General features: G+C 50.4%; 6 non-coding genes across 6 annotated transcripts; all 6 read right to left on the reverse strand.

Annotated features, from left to right (window-relative positions):
* Window positions 1-856: 856 nt before the first annotated feature.
* Window positions 857-997, reverse strand: LOC138496473 (U4 spliceosomal RNA). Its single transcript, XR_011277981.1, has one exon. It is a non-coding gene; the product is annotated as a U4 spliceosomal RNA (small nuclear RNA).
* Window positions 998-4,504: 3,507 nt separating this feature from the next.
* LOC138496474 (U4 spliceosomal RNA) lies at window positions 4,505-4,645 on the reverse strand. The gene has a single exon (XR_011277982.1). It is a non-coding gene; the product is annotated as a U4 spliceosomal RNA (small nuclear RNA).
* Window positions 4,646-8,153: 3,508 nt separating this feature from the next.
* LOC138496475 (U4 spliceosomal RNA) lies at window positions 8,154-8,294 on the reverse strand. The gene has a single exon (XR_011277983.1). It is a non-coding gene; the product is annotated as a U4 spliceosomal RNA (small nuclear RNA).
* Window positions 8,295-11,802: 3,508 nt separating this feature from the next.
* On the reverse strand, window positions 11,803-11,943 carry LOC138496793 (U4 spliceosomal RNA). The gene has a single exon (XR_011278272.1). It is a non-coding gene; the product is annotated as a U4 spliceosomal RNA (small nuclear RNA).
* A 3,508-nt stretch (window positions 11,944-15,451) lies between these two features.
* On the reverse strand, window positions 15,452-15,592 carry LOC138496787 (U4 spliceosomal RNA). Its single transcript, XR_011278267.1, has one exon. It is a non-coding gene; the product is annotated as a U4 spliceosomal RNA (small nuclear RNA).
* Window positions 15,593-19,100: 3,508 nt separating this feature from the next.
* LOC138496476 (U4 spliceosomal RNA) lies at window positions 19,101-19,241 on the reverse strand. The gene has a single exon (XR_011277984.1). It is a non-coding gene; the product is annotated as a U4 spliceosomal RNA (small nuclear RNA).
* Between the last annotated feature and the right edge of the window lie 760 nt (window positions 19,242-20,001).

A 20,001-nucleotide genomic window follows, 5' to 3' on the forward strand; every position in this document is an offset into this window, starting at 1 on the left:
ACTCCTGTCAGTATCCAGAGTGCATCCCTCTCCTTTGTGAAACTGTCTGTCCCCTGTTTTCCTTTATAGGGTGGGTTGTATTTTGTAGTGTGTTAGAACTGTCTGTTGTATTAATACTAAAGTAGATATTTGTATACAACCTTGACTGGACAGTCCCTTTTATCAGTGGGTCACAATTGTTTTTTCGCTCTGTTGCAACTAACCAGCCTGACGTTCCGTCCACTGTTCGGACCCCTTCCGGTGTACTAGAGGTGTGGGACTGATTGATGGTCTAGAAAGCGATATTCCTCCCTGGACCACTAGTGCCCCGGAAGTTGATTCGTCACACCAAGAGAGGTCGGGTTGTTGACTCCACGTGAATATGTGTCTATAGAATGCATGGGGACAGAAATGCCCTTTTGCCTCTCTTGGGAAGACTGAGATGGTGAGCGAAGGCCAAAGGTAAAGCGACCCCTCTGCTGCGGTTGGCTTCAGTGGCAGCCAGACCTCCCTGAGTAACCATCCAACAATCTGATGACTTTCGCAAGAGCAGATGTGGCAAAGAGGATCGAAGGCAGACAGGTCACTGTCTGCTAGGTTCTGAAAGCTCATGGTTTTCATGTCGTGAGATCAGGAAGGCAGCGAGACAACTGAGGCGCTTAATGCACCTGCTGCATGGTCACGGTTCCATAGACTTCGCTGCGCCGCTTGGAGTTTACGAATGCGCTAGCTTCTGGAAGTAAACCCCTTTGTTGAGGGTAGGCCACGAGAGAACAAAGAATAGAAGGGATGGGTTTCGAAAAACACACCCCTCTTGCTAGGTCTTCTCCAGTGGAGTAAAAGCGTCATTGTCTCCTATTCAAACAAATCGGTTCAGCCTCCGTAGAGACTGTCAAAAATTACCAATTCCAGCTATATTTCAAGCTGTCATGGCGGGGTATTGGGTAAAGTTTTCAATAAGCAATAATCGCGCCTCGGTTAAACCTCATGAGCTACGATACTGCCACTGCGCAAAGCTAAAACACCTGACCCAGAGGCCCGTGCGCCCCGGGAATGGATTCCCATTTAACTTGCACTGATCCCAGCAAGCTCCATCCTGAGCATCCTTTGTCAAACTCATAAAACCGCCTGGATTCCAGTGCCGAGATTTGTTGAGGTGAACACCTGTATCATCTTGCGCTCACCAAACTGACAGCAAATATAGTAGCAAGGTATGCATAGGATTCTGGGAGTAAACATGCAAATGAGCAGGCTGCTACCTGTGCGCTCTTTCCCTTAGCATGATCGGTGGCCTGTTGGAAAGTGACCCCGCCCTCCTGAGAGATTATTGGGCAGGCCGCTGCCAAGGCAACATGGGAGAGGCTTGAGAATGCAAAGAGCCATTGGAGGATTGCACAGGAGCGAGGACAGCATCGAGAAATGGGCTCCTTTGGGGACAGGTGAAGTGATGCTCCACCAGGACGACCAGCTGTTTCTGCAGTGCAGCCAGGACATTGACAAGAAGTGAATCAATTTTTCTCTGAGCGTTCCAACTGTTGACCAAACCATTACAATTTCGATACATTTCCATGCCATCACATACCTACCTGTTTGTGATAATTGCACTTGTCCTTGAAAATAGACCCGATTTTGCAGGGGACTCTGGGAAAAGTGAAAAGGTCCTATGTAATTCACGTCTTGTACCCTGTCTCATAGGGCGGACCCTGCAATTCTACTTCCACTCCACTGCCAAAAATGAAGCGGCCTTGCTCTGTTCAGGCTTTTTGCTGTAGCCCCTGGGCCTTTGCAGAGCCATCTGCTTAGTGTGGCTCTGCCACTGAGGTCAGAAGAGAACATTTAGCCTGAGAAACGGCTGTCTGTGTGTGCAGCTTGGAGAAGACACTGTTGCCATGGGAAAGACATGCCTGTTTGCTGTGCAAATGAAGTGCAGACACAGACAGAAGAGACCACTTGACTGGTAGGAATTGAAGAACCTGACCAAGAGTGAGGAATTAGACCATCCGCACGGGGAGTGTGCGCTCCGCCTGGGCTGGTTTGATACTTTTAAAAAAGAAATGGAATGTTGGTAGGTAAACCTCCTGGAAATGTGTGGGGCTATTCCGCACACATTTCCCAATGGACACTGCACAACAAACACATAGTCAAGTGCACTCTGGGGGACACAGTCTACCGGTGCGGTCCTCCTGTCACATTTAGCTGCAATGTGACAGCCATGGGTACATCAAAGCATCTCTGAAGGGGGAAGGCAACGCCTTCCTCCGGCCCTGGTCAGCCTACTTAAAATAGCAAAGGCTCCATCGATATGCCCTGCCTATTGTTAGGTTCTTTCTGATGGCAGCGCATACTGATGAGAGTTAAGTGAAGCAGGCCTGCCAAGAGGCCTGTTCACAGAACTAACACAGGGCAGGAAACCCCAACACCTTTTTCATATGCAATGTGTCAGCTTGAAGCTAGCTCCCACCCCTCTGTATGAAGGCCATTGAATGTCATGTGTGGAACAACTGTTTACAGTAGGCAACCGCTGCAGGGCCACCCCCTTTCAGAGGGAAGATATATGTGATTTGATGCAGACAGTCTGTTCTCGAGCTCAATTAACCAGAGAGCCACTTTGATCCACAGGAGACAGGAAGATGGGTGCGGCTTAGTAGTACATGTTGTCACCCCTTACCTTTCCTGTTGCAAAGCACTCTGGTCATGACCTTACGCATGACAGAAGATTGGTGGTGGGGACCCAGGATTGGGTCTTTAAGGTAGGCTTAGCATGCTCCAATCACTGGGGCCCATTTGGCTTTAAAAGAGGGCTGAGCCCCTCACTAAGCAGATCATCCGACGACTTCAAAAGGAGTACGAAGAAGGACTCATTCGGACCCTCGGTGATGGTACAGTCTGCCTCACGGCTTCCGCCAGTGAAGGAAGTCCAGGATTTCCAAGAGGGAAGCAAAATACCTCCCAAAACATCTCCCAGGGAACAGAGGGAGATACCCGACTCAGAGGATCCATCAAGCAGCACCAGAACCGGTACCCAGCCAGCACACAGCGTGCCCTGCTAGGTTAAGCCAGCAAGCTTCCTAGGTGGGAAGTGCCAGAGAGTCTCTGAACAAAGGACAAGGCCGTTGCCGGCAAACACTCTTCTCAGCTTTGGGTCGGCCGCCTTAAACGTCGACCCAAGCATTGAGAAGAAGCTCGGAGGAGTGCCACAACAAGCATCAACCAGCGTCCATCTTTTAAGGACTTTTTCGAAGCAGTCGAGCTCTCAAACTGCGACCGGCTGCACCACTGTGGCTGTTCTCACGCTGCAGTCACTAAAGCCGTCTGAGAACCCTCGACCAGCGTTCCAGATCCACCAACCAGCACACAGACAACGATTCTTCACCCCAAGCCGCCGGGTGGGCAGCCTGCAGCCGTCCGCCCAGCCTCGCTTACCAAACTGCCTGCCAACTGATATCCGCATCTGTCGTCCCTCTTGAACTCTGTCGCCGGAGCTACAAAGCATGCTGGAAGCCACTCGATGCTGTCGAGTACCAAGATCATCTCAAACACCAGTTACATTGTGGTTCTGTCCCCCTGGTTCTTCTCCGAAGGCCCTTAGTGACATTTACGACCTCTTGCTCCCTTGCTGCTGCAACCAAATAACCTTGAACAGTTCAGACTGATTGCTTTACCGACTGCACTCCTGTCAGTATCCAGAGTGCATCCCTCTCCTTTGTGAAACTGTCTGTCCCCTGTTTTCCTTTATAGGGTGGGTTGTATTTTGTAGTGTGTTAGAACTGTCTGTTGTATTAATACTAAAGTAGATATTTGTATACAACCTTGACTGGACAGTCCCTTTTATCAGTGGGTCACAATTGTTTTTTCGCTCTGTTGCAACTAACCAGCCTGACGTTCCGTCCACTGTTCGGGCCCCTTCCGGTGTACTAGAGGTGTGGGACTGATTGATGGTCTAGAAAGCGATATTCCTCCCTGGACCACTAGTGCCCCGGAAGTTGATTCGTCACACCAAGAGAGGTCGGGTTGTTGACTCCACGTGAATATGTGTCTATAGAATGCATGGGGACAGAAATGCCCTTTTGCCTCTCTTGGGAAGACTGAGATGGTGAGCGAAGGCCAAAGGTAAAGCGACCCCTCTGCTGCGGTTGGCTTCAGTGGCAGCCAGACCTCCCTGAGTAACCATCCAACAATCTGATGACTTTCGCAAGAGCAGATGTGGCAAAGAGGATCGAAGGCAGACAGGTCACTGTCTGCTAGGTTCTGAAAGCTCATGGTTTTCATGTCGTGAGATCAGGAAGGCAGCGAGACAACTGAGGCGCTTAATGCACCTGCTGCATGGTCACGGTTCCATAGACTTCGCTGCGCCGTTTGGAGTTTACGAATGCGCTAGCTTCTGGAAGTAAACCCCTTTGTTGAGGGTAGGCCACGAGAGAACAAAGAATAGAAGGGATGGGTTCCGAAAAACACACCCCTCTTGCTAGGTCTTCTCCAGTGGAGTAAAAGCGTCATTGTCTCCTTTTCAAACAAATCGGTTCAGCCTCCGTAGAGACTGTCAAAAATTACCAATTCCAGCTATATTTCAAGCTGTCATGGCGGGGTATTGGGTAAAGTTTTCAATAAGCAATAATCGCGCCTCGGTTAAACCTCATGAGCTACGATACTGCCACTGCGCAAAGCTAAAGCACCTGACCCAGAGGCCCGTGCGCCCCGGGAATGGATTCCCATTTAACTTGCACTGATCCCAGCAAGCTCCATCCTGAGCATCCTTTGTCAAACTCATAAAACCGCCTGGATTCCAGTGCCGAGATTTGTTGAGGTGAACACCTGTATCATCTTGCGCTCACCAAACTGACAGCAAATATAGTAGCAAGGTATGCATAGGATTCTGGGAGTAAACATGCAAATGAGCAGGCTGCTACCTGTGCGCTCTTTCCCTTAGCATGATCGGTGGCCTGTTGGCAAGTGACCCCGCCCTCCTGAGAGATTATTGGGCAGGCCGCTGCCAAGGCAACATGGGAGAGGCTTGAGAATGCAAAGAGCCATTGGAGGATTGCACAGGAGCGAGGACAGCATCGAGAAATGGGCTCCTTTGGGGACAGGTGAAGTGATGCTCCACCAGGACGACCAGCTGTTTCTGCAGTGCAGCCAGGACATTGACAAGAAGTGAATCAATTTGTCTCTGAGCGTTCCAACTGTTGACCAAACCATTACAATTTCGATACATTTCCATGCCATCACATACCTACCTGTTTGTGATAATTGCACTTGTCCTTGAAAATAGACCCGATTTTGCAGGGGACTCTGGGAAAAGTGAAAAGGTCCTATGTAATTCACGTCTTGTACCCTGTCTCATAGGGCGGACCCTGCAATTCTACTTCCACTCCACTGCCAAAAATGAAGCGGCCTTGCCCTGTTCAGGCTTTTTGCTGTAGCCCCTGGGCCTTTGCAGAGCCATCTGCTTAGTGTGGCTCTGCCACTGAGGTCAGAAGAGAACATTTAGCCTGAGAAACGGCTGTCTGTGTGTGCAGCTTGGAGAAGACACTGTTGCCATGGGAAAGACATGCCTGTTTGCTGTGCAAATGAAGTGCAGACACAGACAGAAGAGACCACTTGACTGGTAGGAATTGAAGAACCTGACCAAGAGTGAGGAATTAGACCATCCGCACGGGGAGTGTGCGCTCCGCCTGGGCTGGTTTGATACTTTTAAAAAAGAAATGGAATGTTGGTAGGTAAACCTCCTGGAAATGTGTGGGGCTATCCCGCACACATTTCCCAATGGACACTGCACAACAAACACATAGTCAAGTGCACTCTGGGGGACACAGTCTACCGGTGCGGTCCTCCTGTCACATTTAGCTGCAATGTGACAGCCATGGGTACATCAAAGCATCTCTGAAGGGGGAAGGCAACGCCTTCCTCCGGCCCTGGTCAGCCTACTTAAAATAGCAAAGGCTCCATCGATATGCCCTGCCTATTGTTAGGTTCTCTCTGATGGCAGCGCATACTGATGAGAGTTAAGTGAAGCAGGCCTGCCAAGAGGCCTGTTCACAGAACTAACACAGGGCAGGAAACCCCAAAACCTTTTTCATATGCAATGTGTCAGCTTGAAGCTAGCTCCCACCCCTCTGTATGAAGGCCATTGAATGTCATGTGTGGAACAACTGTTTACAGTAGGCAACCGCTGCAGGGCTACCCCCTTTCAGAGGGAAGATATATGTGATTTGATGCAGACAGTCTGTTCTCGAGCTCAATTAACCAGAGAGCCACTTTGATCCACAGGAGACAGGAAGATGGGTGCGGCTTAGTAGTACATGTTGTCACCCCTTACCTTTCCTGTTGCAAAGCACTCTGGTCATGACCTTACGCATGACAGAAGATTGGTGGTGGGGACCCAGGATTGGGTCTTTAAGGTAGGCTTAGCATGCTCCAATCACTGGGGCCCATTTGGCTTTAAAAGAGGGCTGAGCCCCTCACTAAGCAGATCATCCGACGACTTCAAAAGGAGTACGAAGAAGGACTCATTCGGACCCTCGGTGATGGTACAGTCTGCCTCACGGCTTCCACCTGTGAAGGAAGTCCAGGATTTCCAAGAGGGAAGCAAAATACCTCCCAAAACATCTCCCAGGGAACAGAGGGAGATACCCGACTCAGAGGATCCATCAAGCAGCACCAGAACCGGTACCCAGCCAGCACACAGCGTGCCCTGCTAGGTTAAGCCAGCAAGCTTCCTAGGTGGGAAGTGCCAGAGAGTCTCTGAACAAAGGACAAGGCCGTTGCCGGCAAACACTCTTCTCAGCTTTGGGTCGGCCGCCTTAAACGTCGACCCAAGCATTGAGAAGAAGCTCGGAGGAGTGCCACAACAAGCATCAACCAGCGTCCATCTTTTAAGGACTTTTTCGAAGCAGTCGAGCTCTCAAACTGCGACCGGCTGCACCACTGTGGCTGTTCTCACGCTGCAGTCACTAAAGCCGTCTGAGAACCCTCGACCAGCGTTCCAGATCCACCAACCAGCACACAGACAACGATTCTTCACCCCGAGCCGCCGGGTAGGGCAGCCTGCAGCCGTCCGCCCAGCCTCGCTTACCAAACTGCCTGCCAACTGATATCCGCATCTGTCGTCCCTCTTGAACTCTGTCGCCGGAGCTACAAAGCATGCTGGAAGCCACTCGATGCTGTCGAGTACCAAGATCATCTCAAACACCAGTTACATTGTGGTTCTGTCCCCCTGGTCCTTCTCCGAAGGCCCTTAGTGACATTTACGACCTCTTGCTCCCTTGCTGCTGCAACCAAATAACCTTGAACAGTTCAGACTGATTGCTTTACCGACTGCACTCCTGTCAGTATCCAGAGTGCATCCCTCTCCTTTGTGAAACTGTCTGTCCCCTGTTTTCCTTTATAGGGTGGGTTGTATTTTGTAGTGTGTTAGAACTGTCTGTTGTATTAATACTAAAGTAGATATTTGTATACAACCTTGACTGGACAGTCCCTTTTATCAGTGGGTCACAATTGTTTTTTCGCTCTGTTGCAACTAACCAGCCTGACGTTCCGTCCACTGTTCGGACCCCTTCCGGTGTACTAGAGGTGTGGGACTGATTGATGGTCTAGAAAGCGATATTCCTCCCTGGACCACTAGTGCCCCGGAAGTTGATTCGTCACACCAAGAGAGGTCGGGTTGTTGACTCCACGTGAATATGTGTCTATAGAATGCATGGGGACAGAAATGCCCTTTTGCCTCTCTTGGGAAGACTGAGATGGTGAGCGAAGGCCAAAGGTAAAGCGACCCCTCTGCTGCGGTTGGCTTCAGTGGCAGCCAGACCTCCCTGAGTAACCATCCAACAATCTGATGACTTTCGCAAGAGCAGATGTGGCAAAGAGGATCGAAGGCAGACAGGTCACTGTCTGCTAGGTTCTGAAAGCTCATGGTTTTCATGTCGTGAGATCAGGAAGGCAGCGAGACAACTGAGGCGCTTAATGCACCTGCTGCATGGTCACGGTTCCATAGACTTCGCTGCGCCGCTTGGAGTTTACGAATGCGCTAGCTTCTGGAAGTAAACCCCTTTGTTGAGGGTAGGCCACGAGAGAACAAAGAATAGAAGGGATGGGTTCCGAAAAACACACCCCTCTTGCTAGGTCTTCTCCAGTGGAGTAAAAGCGTCATTGTCTCCTTTTCAAACAAATCGGTTCAGCCTCCGTAGAGACTGTCAAAAATTACCAATTCCAGCTATATTTCAAGCTGTCATGGCGGGGTATTGGGTAAAGTTTTCAATAAGCAATAATCGCGCCTCGGTTAAACCTCATGAGCTACGATACTGCCACTGCGCAAAGCTAAAGCACCTGACCCAGAGGCCCGTGCGCCCCGTGAATGGATTCCCATTTAACTTGCACTGATCCCAGCAAGCTCCATCCTGAGCATCCTTTGTCAAACTCATAAAACCGCCTGGATTCCAGTGCCGAGATTTGTTGAGGTGAACACCTGTATCATCTTGCGCTCACCAAACTGACAGCAAATATAGTAGCAAGGTATGCATAGGATTCTGGGAGTAAACATGCAAATGAGCAGGCTGCTACCTGTGCGCTCTTTCCCTTAGCATGATCGGTGGCCTGTTGGCAAGTGACCCCGCCCTCCTGAGAGATTATTGGGCAGGCCGCTGCCAAGGCAACATGGGAGAGGCTTGAGAATGCAAAGAGCCATTGGAGGATTGCACAGGAGCGAGGACAGCATCGAGAAATGGGCTCCTTTGGGGACAGGTGAAGTGATGCTCCACCAGGACGACCAGCTGTTTCTGCAGTGCAGCCAGGACATTGACAAGAAGTGAATCAATTTGTCTCTGAGCGTTCCAACTGTTGACCAAACCATTACAATTTCGATACATTTCCATGCCATCACATACCTACCTGTTTGTGATAATTGCACTTGTCCTTGAAAATAGACCCGATTTTGCAGGGGACTCTGGGAAAAGTGAAAAGGTCCTATGTAATTCACGTCTTGTACCCTGTCTCATAGGGCGGACCCTGCAATTCTACTTCCACTCCACTGCCAAAAATGAAGCGGCCTTGCCCTGTTCAGGCTTTTTGCTGTAGCCCCTGGGCCTTTGCAGAGCCATCTGCTTAGTGTGGCTCTGCCACTGAGGTCAGAAGAGAACATTTAGCCTGAGAAACGGCTGTCTGTGTGTGCAGCTTGGAGAAGACACTGTTGCCATGGGAAAGACATGCCTGTTTGCTGTGCAAATGAAGTGCAGACACAGACAGAAGAGACCACTTGACTGGTAGGAATTGAAGAACCTGACCAAGAGTGAGGAATTAGACCATCCGCACGGGGAGTGTGCGCTAAGCCTGGGCTGGTTTGATACTTTTAAAAAAGAAATGGAATGTTGGTAGGTAAACCTCCTGGAAATGTGTGGGACTATTCCGCACACATTTCCCAATGGACACTGCACAACAAACACATAGTCAAGTGCACTCTGGGGGACACAGTCTACCGGTGCGGTCCTCCTGTCACATTTAGCTGCAATGTGACAGCCATGGGTACATCAAAGCATCTCTGAAGGGGGAAGGCAACGCCTTCCTCCGGCCCTGGTCAGCCTACTTAAAATAGCAAAGGCTCCATCGATATGCCCTGCCTATTGTTAGGTTCTCTCTGATGGCAGCGCATACTGATGAGAGTTAAGTGAAGCAGGCCTGCCAAGAGGCCTGTTCACAGAACTAACACAGGGCAGGAAACCCCAACACCTTTTTCATATGCAATGTGTCAGCTTGAAGCTAGCTCCCACCCCTCTGTATGAAGGCCATTGAATGTCATGTGTGGAACAACTGTTTACAGTAGGCAAACGCTGCAGGGCCACCCCCTTTCAGAGGGAAGATATATGTGATTTGATGCAGACAGTCTGTTCTCGAGCTCAATTAACCAGAGAGCCACTTTGATCCACAGGAGACAGGAAGATGGGTGCGGCTTAGTAGTACATGTTGTCACCCCTTACCTTTCCTGTTGCAAAGCACTCTGGTCATGACCTTACGCATGACAGAAGATTGGTGGTGGGGACCCAGGATTGGGTCTTTAAGGTAGGCTTAGCATGCTCCAATCACTGGGGCCCATTTGGCTTTAAAAGAGGGCTGAGCCCCTCACTAAGCAGATCATCCGACGACTTCAAAAGGAGTACGAAGAAGGACTCATTCGGACCCTCGGTGATGGTACAGTCTGCCTCACGGCTTCCGCCAGTGAAGGAAGTCCAGGATTTCCAAGAGGGAAGCAAAATACCTCCCAAAACATCTCCCAGGGAACAGAGGGAGATACCCGACTCAGAGGATCCATCAAGCAGCACCAGAACCGGTACCCAGCCAGCACACAGCGTGCCCTGCTAGGTTAAGCCAGCAAGCTTCCTAGGTGGGAAGTGCCAGAGAGTCTCTGAACAAAGGACAAGGCCGTTGCCGGCAAACACTCTTCTCAGCTTTGGGTCGGCCGCCTTAAACGTCGACCCAAGCATTGAGAAGAAGCTCGGAGGAGTGCCACAACAAGCATCAACCAGCGTCCATCTTTTAAGGACTTTTTCGAAGCAGTCGAGCTCTCAAACTGCGACCGGCTGCACCACTGTGGCTGTTCTCACGCTGCAGTCACTAAAGCCGTCTGAGAACCCTCGACCAGCGTTCCAGATCCACCAACCAGCACACAGACAACGATTCTTCACCCCGAGCCGCCGGGTAGGGCAGCCTGCAGCCGTCCGCCCAGCCTCGCTTACCAAACTGCCTGCCAACTGATATCCGCATCTGTCGTCCCTCTTGAACTCTGTCGCCGGAGCTACAAAGCATGCTGGAAGCCACTCGATGCTGTCGAGTACCAAGATCATCTCAAACACCAGTTACATTGTGGTTCTGTCCCCCTGGTCCTTCTCCGAAGGCCCTTAGTGACATTTACGACCTCTTGCTCCCTTGCTGCTGCAACCAAATAACCTTGAACAGTTCAGACTGATTGCTTTACCGACTGCACTCCTGTCAGTATCCAGAGTGCATCCCTCTCCTTTGTGAAACTGTCTGTCCCCTGTTTTCCCTTATAGGGTGGGTTGTATTTTGTAGTGTGTTAGAACTGTCTGTTGTATTAATACTAAAGTAGATATTTGTATACAACCTTGACTGGACAGTCCCTTTTATCAGTGGGTCACAATTGTTTTTTCGCTCTGTTGCAACTAACCAGCCTGACGTTCCGTCCACTGTTCGGACCCCTTCCGGTGTACTAGAGGTGTGGGACTGATTGATGGTCTAGAAAGCGATATTCCTCCCTGGACCACTAGTGCCCCGGAAGTTGATTCGTCACACCAAGAGAGGTCGGGTTGTTGACTCCACGTGAATATGTGTCTATAGAATGCATGGGGACAGAAATGCCCTTTTGCCTCTCTTGGGAAGACTGAGATGGTGAGCGAAGGCCAAAGGTAAAGCGACCCCTCTGCTGCGGTTGGCTTCAGTGGCAGCCAGACCTCCCTGAGTAACCATCCAACAATCTGATGACTTTCGCAAGAGCAGATGTGGCAAAGAGGATCGAAGGCAGACAGGTCACTGTCTGCTAGGTTCTGAAAGCTCATGGTTTTCATGTCGTGAGATCAGGAAGGCAGCGAGACAACTGAGGCGCTTAATGCACCTGCTGCATGGTCACGGTTCCATAGACTTCGCTGCGCCGCTTGGAGTTTACGAATGCGCTAGCTTCTGGAAGTAAACCCCTTTGTTGAGGGTAGGCCACGAGAGAACAAAGAATAGAAGGGATGGGTTCCGAAAAACACACCCCTCTTGCTAGGTCTTCTCCAGTGGAGTAAAAGCGTCATTGTCTCCTTTTCAAACAAATCGGTTCAGCCTCCGTAGAGACTGTCAAAAATTACCAATTCCAGCTATATTTCAAGCTGTCATGGCGGGGTATTGGGTAAAGTTTTCAATAAGCAATAATCTCGCCTCGGTTAAACCTCATGAGCTACGGTACTGCCACTGCGCAAAGCTAAAGCACCTGACCCAGAGGCCCGTGCGCCCCGGGAATGGATTCCCATTTAACTTGCACTGATCCCAGCAAGCTCCATCCTGAGCATCCTTTGTCAAACTCATAAAACCGCCTGGATTCCAGTGCCGAGATTTGTTGAGGTGAACACCTGTATCATCTTGCGCTCACCAAACTGACAGCAAATATAGTAGCAAGGTATGCATAGGATTCTGGGAGTAAACATGCAAATGAGCAGGCTGCTACCTGTGCGCTCTTTCCCTTAGCATGATCGGTGGCCTGTTGGCAAGTGACCCCGCCCTCCTGAGAGATTATTGGGCAGGCCGCTGCCAAGGCAACATGGGAGAGGCTTGAGAATGCAAAGAGCCATTGGAGGATTGCACAGGAGCGAGGACAGCATCGAGAAATGGGCTCCTTTGGGGACAGGTGAAGTGATGCTCCACCAGGACGACCAGCTGTTTCTGCAGTGCAGCCAGGACATTGACAAGAAGTGAATCAATTTGTCTCTGAGCGTTCCAACTGTTGACCAAACCATTACAATTTCGATACATTTCCATGCCATCACATACCTACCTGTTTGTGATAATTGCACTTGTCCTTGAAAATAGACCCGATTTTGCAGGGGACTCTGGGAAAAGTGAAAAGGTCCTATGTAATTCACGTCTTGTACCCTGTCTCATAGGGCGGACCCTGCAATTCTACTTCCACTCCACTGCCAAAAATGAAGCGGCCTTGCCCTGTTCAGGCTTTTTGCTGTAGCCCCTGGGCCTTTGCAGAGCCATCTGCTTAGTGTGGCTCTGCCACTGAGGTCAGAAGAGAACATTTAGCCTGAGAAACGGCTGTCTGTGTGTGCAGCTTGGAGAAGACACTGTTGCCATGGGAAAGACATGCCTGTTTGCTGTGCAAATGAAGTGCAGACACAGACAGAAGAGACCACTTGACTGGTAGGAATTGAAGAACCTGACCAAGAGTGAGGAATTAGACCATCCGCACGGGGAGTGTGCGCTCCGCCTGGGCTGGTTTGATACTTTTAAAAAAGAAATGGAATGTTGGTAGGTAAACCTCCTGGAAATGTGTGGGGCTATTCCGCACACATTTCCCAATGGACACTGCACAACAAACACATAGTCAAGTGCACTCTGGGGGACACAGTCTACCGGTGCGGTCCTCCTGTCACATTTAGCTGCAATGTGACAGCCATGGGTACATCAAAGCATCTCTGAAGGGGGAAGGCAACGCCTTCCTCCGGCCCTGGTCAGCCTACTTAAAATAGCAAAGGCTCCATCGATATGCCCTGCCTATTGTTAGGTTCTCTCTGATGGCAGCGCATACTGATGAGAGTTAAGTGAAGCAGGCCTGCCAAGAGGCCTGTTCGCAGAACTAACACAGGGCAGGAAACCCCAACACCTTTTTCATATGCAATGTGTCAGCTTGAAGCTAGCTCCCACCCCTCTGTATGAAGGCCATTGAATGTCATGTGTGGAACAACTGTTTACAGTAGGCAACCGCTGCAGGGCCACCCCCTTTCAGAGGGAAGATATATGTGATTTGATGCAGACAGTCTGTTCTCGAGCTCAATTAACCAGAGAGCCACTTTGATCCACAGGAGACAGGAAGATGGGTGCGGCTTAGTAGTACATGTTGTCACCCCTTACCTTTCCTGTTGCAAAGCACTCTGGTCATGACCTTACGCATGACAGAAGATTGGTGGTGGGGACCCAGGATTGGGTCTTTAAGGTAGGCTTAGCATGCTCCAATCACTGGGGCCCATTTGGCTTTAAAAGATGGCTGAGCCCCTCACTAAGCAGATCATCCGACGACTTCAAAAGGAGTACGAAGAAGGACTCATTCGGACCCTCGGTGATGGTACAGTCTGCCTCACGGCTTCCGCCAGTGAAGGAAGTCCAGGATTTCCAAGAGGGAAGCAAAATACCTCCCAAAACATCTCCCAGGGAACAGAGGGAGATACCCGACTCAGAGGATCCATCAAGCAGCACCAGAACCGGTACCCAGCCAGCACACAGCGTGCCCTGCTAGGTTAAGCCAGCAAGCTTCCTAGGTGGGAAGTGCCAGAGAGTCTCTGAACAAAGGACAAGGCCGTTGCCGGCAAACACTCTTCTCAGCTTTGGGTCGGCCGCCTTAAACGTCGACCCAAGCATTGAGAAGAAGCTCGGAGGAGTGCCACAACAAGCATCAACCAGCGTCCATCTTTTAAGGACTTTTTCGAAGCAGTCGAGCTCTCAAACTGCGACCGGCTGCACCACTGTGGCTGTTCTCACGCTGCAGTCACTAAAGCCGTCTGAGAACCCTCGACCAGCGTTCCAGATCCACCAACCAGCACACAGACAACGATTCTTCACCCCGAGCCGCCGGGTAGGGCAGCCTGCAGCCATCCGCCCAGCCTCGCTTACCAAACTGCCTGCCAACTGATTTCCGCATCTGTCGTCCCTCTTGAACTCTGTCGCCGGAGCTACAAAGCATGCTGGAAGCCACTCGATGCTGTCGAGTACCAAGATCATCTCAAACACCAGTTACATTGTGGTTCTGTCCCCCTGGTCCTTCTCCGAAGGCCCTTAGTGACATTTACGACCTCTTGCTCCCTTGCTGCTGCAACCAAATAACCTTGAACAGTTCAGACTGATTGCTTTACCGACTGCACTCCTGTCAGTATCCAGAGTGCATCCCTCTCCTTTGTGAAACTGTCTGTCCCCTGTTTTCCTTTATAGGGTGGGTTGTATTTTGTAGTGTGTTAGAACTGTCTGTTGTATTAATACTAAAGTAGATATTTGTATACAACCTTGACTGGACAGTCCCTTTTATCAGTGGGTCACAATTGTTTTTTCGCTCTGTTGCAACTAACCAGCCTGACGTTCCGTCCACTGTTCGGACCCCTTCCGGTGTACTAGAGGTGTGGGACTGATTGATGGTCTAGAAAGCGATATTCCTCCCTGGACCACTAGTGCCCCGGAAGTTGATTCGTCACACCAAGAGAGGTCGGGTTGTTGACTCCACGTGAATATGTGTCTATAGAATGCATGGGGACAGAAATGCCCTTTTGCCTCTCTTGGGAAGACTGAGATGGTGAGCGAAGGCCAAAGGTAAAGCGACCCCTCTGCTGCGGTTGGCTTCAGTGGCAGCCAGACCTCCCTGAGTAACCATCCAACAATCTGATGACTTTCGCAAGAGCAGATGTGGCAAAGAGGATCGAAGGCAGACAGGTCACTGTCTGCTAGGTTCTGAAAGCTCATGGTTTTCATGTCGTGAGATCAGGAAGGCAGCGAGACAACTGAGGTGCTTAATGCACCTGCTGCATGGTCACGGTTCCATAGACTTCGCTGCGCCGCTTGGAGTTTACGAATGCGCTAGCTTCTGGAAGTAAACCCCTTTGTTGAGGGTAGGCCACGAGAGAACAAAGAATAGAAGGGATGGGTTCCGAAAAACACACCCCTCTTGCTAGGTCTTCTCCAGTGGAGTAAAAGCGTCATTGTCTCCTTTTCAAACAAATCGGTTCAGCCTCCGTAGAGACTGTCAAAAATTACCAATTCCAGCTATATTTCAAGCTGTCATGGCGGGGTATTGGGTAAAGTTTTCAATAAGCAATAATCGCGCCTCGCTTAAACCTCATGAGCTACGATACTGCCACTGCGCAAAGCTAAAGCACCTGACCCAGAGGCCCGTGCGCCCCGGGAATGGATTCCCATTTAACTTGCACTGATCCCAGCAAGCTCCATCCTGAGCATCCTTTGTCAAACTCATAAAACCGCCTGGATTCCAGTGCCGAGATTTGTTGAGGTGAACACCTGTATCATCTTGCGCTCACCAAACTGACAGCAAATATAGTAGCAAGGTATGCATAGGATTCTGGGTGTAAACATGCAAATGAGCAGGCTGCTACCTGTGCGCTCTTTCCCTTAGCATGATCGGTGGCCTGTTGGCAAGTGACCCCGCCCTCCTGAGAGATTATTGGGCAGGCCGCTGCCAAGACAACATGGGAGAGGCTTGCGAATGCAAAGAGCCATTGGAGGATTGCACAGGACCGAGGACAGCATCGAGAAATGGGCTCCTTTGGGGACAGGTGAAGTGATGCTCCACCAGGACGACCAGCTGTTTCTGCAGTGCAGCCAGGACATTGACAAGAAGTGAATCAATTTGTCTCTGAGCGTTCCAACTGTTGACCAAACCATTACAATTTCGATACATTTCCATGCCATCACATACCTACCTGTTTGTGATAATTGCACTTGTCCTTGAAAATAGACCCGATTTTGCAGGGGACTCTGGGAAAAGTGAAAAGGTCCTATGTAATTCACGCCTTGTACCCTGTCTCATAGGGCGGACCCTGCAATTCTACTTCCACTCCACTGCCAAAAATGAAGCGGCCTTGCCCTGTTCAGGCTTTTTGCTGTAGCCCCTGGGCCTTTGCAGAGCCATCTGCTTAGTGTGGCTCTGCCACTGAGGTCAGAAGAGAACATTTAGCCTGAGAAACGGCTGTCTGTGTGTGCAGCTTGGAGAAGACACTGTTGCCATGGGAAAGACATGCCTGTTTGCTGTGCAAATGAAGTGCAGACACAGACAGAAGAGACCACTTGACTGGTAGGAATTGAAGAACCTGACCAAGAGTGAGGAATTAGACCATCCGCACGGGGAGTGTGCGCTCCGCCTGGGCTGGTTTGATACTTTTAAAAAAGAAATGGAATGTTGGTAGGTAAACCTCCTGGAAATGTGTGGGGCTATTCCGCACACATTTCCCAATGGACACTGCACAACAAACACATAGTCAAGTGCACTCTGGGGGACACAGTCTACCGGTGCGGTCCTCCTGTCACATTTAGCTGCAATGTGACAGCCATGGGTACATCAAAGCATCTCTGAAGGGGGAAGGCAACGCCTTCCTCCGGCCCTGGTCAGCCTGCTTAAAATAGCAAAGGCTCCATCGATATGCCCTGCCTATTGTTAGGTTCTCTCTGATGGCAGCGCATACTGATGAGAGTTAAGTGAAGCAGGCCTGCCAAGAGGCCTGTTCACAGAACTAACACAGGGCAGGAAACCCCAACATCTTTTTCATATGCAATGTGTCAGCTTGAAGCTAGCTCCCACCCCTCTGTATGAAGGCCATTGAATGTCATGTGTGGAACAACTGTTTACAGTAGGCAACCGCTGCAGGGCCACCCCCTTTCAGAGGGAAGATATATGTGATTTGATGCAGACAGTCTGTTCTCGAGCTCAATTAACCAGAGAGCCACTTTGATCCACAGGAGACAGGAAGATGGGTGCGGCTTAGTAGTACATGTTGTCACCCCTTACCTTTCCTGTTGCAAAGCACTCTGGTCATGACCTTACGCATGACAGAAGATTGGTGGTGGGGACCCAGGATTGGGTCTTTAAGGTAGGCTTAGCATGCTCCAATCACTGGGGCCCATTTGGCTTTAAAAGAGGGCTGAGCCCCTCACTAAGCAGATCATCCGACGACTTCAAAAGGAGTACGAAGAAGGACTCATTCGGACCCTCGGTGATGGTACAGTCTGCCTCACGGCTTCCGCCAGTGAAGGAAGTCCAGGATTTCCAAGAGGGAAGCAAAATACCTCCCAAAACATCTCCCAGGGAACAGAGGGAGATACCCGACTCAGAGGATCCATCAAGCAGCACCAGAACCGGTACCCAGCCAGCACACAGCGTGCCCTGCTAGGTTAAGCCAGCAAGCTTCCTAGGTGGGAAGTGCCAGAGAGTCTCTGAACAAAGGACAAGGCCGTTGCCGGCAAACACTCTTCTCAGCTTTGGGTCGGCCGCCTTAAACGTCGACCCAAGCATTGAGAAGAAGCTCGGAGGAGTGCCACAACAAGCATCAACCAGCGTCCATCTTTTAAGGACTTTTTCGAAGCAGTCGAGCTCTCAAACTGCGACCGGCTGCACCACTGTGGCTGTTCTCACGCTGCAGTCACTAAAGCCGTCTGAGAACCCTCGACCAGCGTTCCAGATCCACCAACCAGCACACAGACAACGATTCTTCACCCCGAGCCGCCGGGTAGGGCAGCCTGCAGCCGTCCGCCCAGCCTCGCTTACCAAACTGCCTGCCAACTGATATCCGCATCTGTCGTCCCTCTTGAACTCTGTCGCCGGAGCTACAAAGCATGCTGGAAGCCACTCGATGCTGTCGAGTACCAAGATCATCTCAAACACCAGTTACATTGTGGTTCTGTCCCCCTGGTCCTTCTCCGAAGGCCCTTAGTGACATTTACGACCTCTTGCTCCCTTGCTGCTGCAACCAAATAACCTTGAACAGTTCAGACTGATTGCTTTACCGACTGCACTCCTGTCAGTATCCAGAGTGCATCCCTCTCCTTTGTGAAACTGTCTGTCCCCTGTTTTCCTTTATAGGGTGGGTTGTATTTTGTAGTGTGTTAGAACTGTCTGTTGTATTAATACTAAAGTAGATATTTGTATACAACCTTGACTGGACAGTCCCTTTTATCAGTGGGTCACAATTGTTTTTTCGCTCTGTTGCAACTAACCAGCCTGACGTTCCGTCCACTGTTCGGACCCCTTCCGGTGTACTAGAGGTGTGGGACTGATTGATGGTCTAGAAAGCGATATTCCTCCCTGGACCACTAGTGCCCCGGAAGTTGATTCGTCACACCAAGAGAGGTCGGGTTGTTGACTCCACGTGAATATGTGTCTATAGAATGCATGGGGACAGAAATGCCCTTTTGCCTCTCTTGGGAAGACTGAGATGGTGAGCGAAGGCCAAAGGTAAAGCGACCCCTCTGCTGCGGTTGGCTTCAGTGGCAGCCAGACCTCCCTGAGTAACCATCCAACAATCTGATGACTTTCGCAAGAGCAGATGTGGCAAAGAGGATCGAAGGCAGACAGGTCACTGTCTGCTAGGTTCTGAAAGCTCATGGTTTTCATGTCGTGAGATCAGGAAGGCAGCGAGACAACTGAGGCGCTTAATGCACCTGCTGCATGGTCACGGTTCCATAGACTTCGCTGCGCCGCTTGGAGTTTACGAATGCGCTAGCTTCTGGAAGTAAACCCCTTTGTTGAGGGTAGGCCACGAGAGAACAAAGAATAGAAGGGATGGGTTCCGAAAAACACACCCCTCTTGCTAGGTCTTCTCCAGTGGAGTAAAAGCGTCATTGTCTCCTTTTCAAACAAATCGGTTCAGCCTCCGTAGAGACTGTCAAAAATTACCAATTCCAGCTATATTTCAAGCTGTCATGGCGGGGTATTGGGTAAAGTTTTCAATAAGCAATAATCGCGCCTCGGTTAAACCTCATGAGCTACGATACTGCCACTGCGCAAAGCTAAAGCACCTGACCCAGAGGCCCGTGCGCCCCGGGAATGGATTCCCATTTAACTTGCACTGATCCCAGCAAGCTCCATCCTGAGCATCCTTTGTCAAACTCATAAAACCGCCTGGATTCCAGTGCCGAGATTTGTTGAGGTGAACACCTGTATCATCTTGCGCTCACCAAACTGACAGCAAATATAGTAGCAAGGTATGCATAGGATTCTGGGAGTAAACATGCAAATGAGCAGGCTGCTACCTGTGCGCTCTTTCCCTTAGCATGATCGGTGGCCTGTTGGCAAGTGACCCCGCCCTCCTGAGAGATTATTGGGCAGGCCGCTGCTAAGGCAACATGGGAGAGGCTTGAGAATGCAAAGAGCCATTGGAGGATTGCACAGGAGCGAGGACAGCATCGAGAAATGGGCTCCTTTGGGGACAGGTGAAGTGATGCTCCACCAGGACGACCAGCTGTTTCTGCAGTGCAGCCAGGACATTGACAAGAAGTGAATCAATTTGTCTCTGAGCGTTCCAACTGTTGACCAAACCATTACAATTTCGATACATTTCCATGCCATCACATACCTACCTGTTTGTGATAATTGCACTTATCCTTGAAAATAGACCCGATTTTGCAGGGGACTCTGGGAAAAGTGAAAAGGTCCTATGTAATTCACGTCTTGTACCCTGTCTCATAGGGCGGACCCTGCAATTCTACTTCCACTCCACTGCCAAAAATGAAGCGGCCTTGCCCTGTTCAGGCTTTTTGCTGTAGCCCCTG

This window comes from Ambystoma mexicanum, chromosome 10, assembly GCF_040938575.1.
Source record: "Ambystoma mexicanum isolate Mex_15411 chromosome 10, UKY_AmexF1_1, whole genome shotgun sequence".
Lineage (NCBI taxonomy): Eukaryota > Metazoa > Chordata > Amphibia > Caudata > Ambystomatidae > Ambystoma > Ambystoma mexicanum.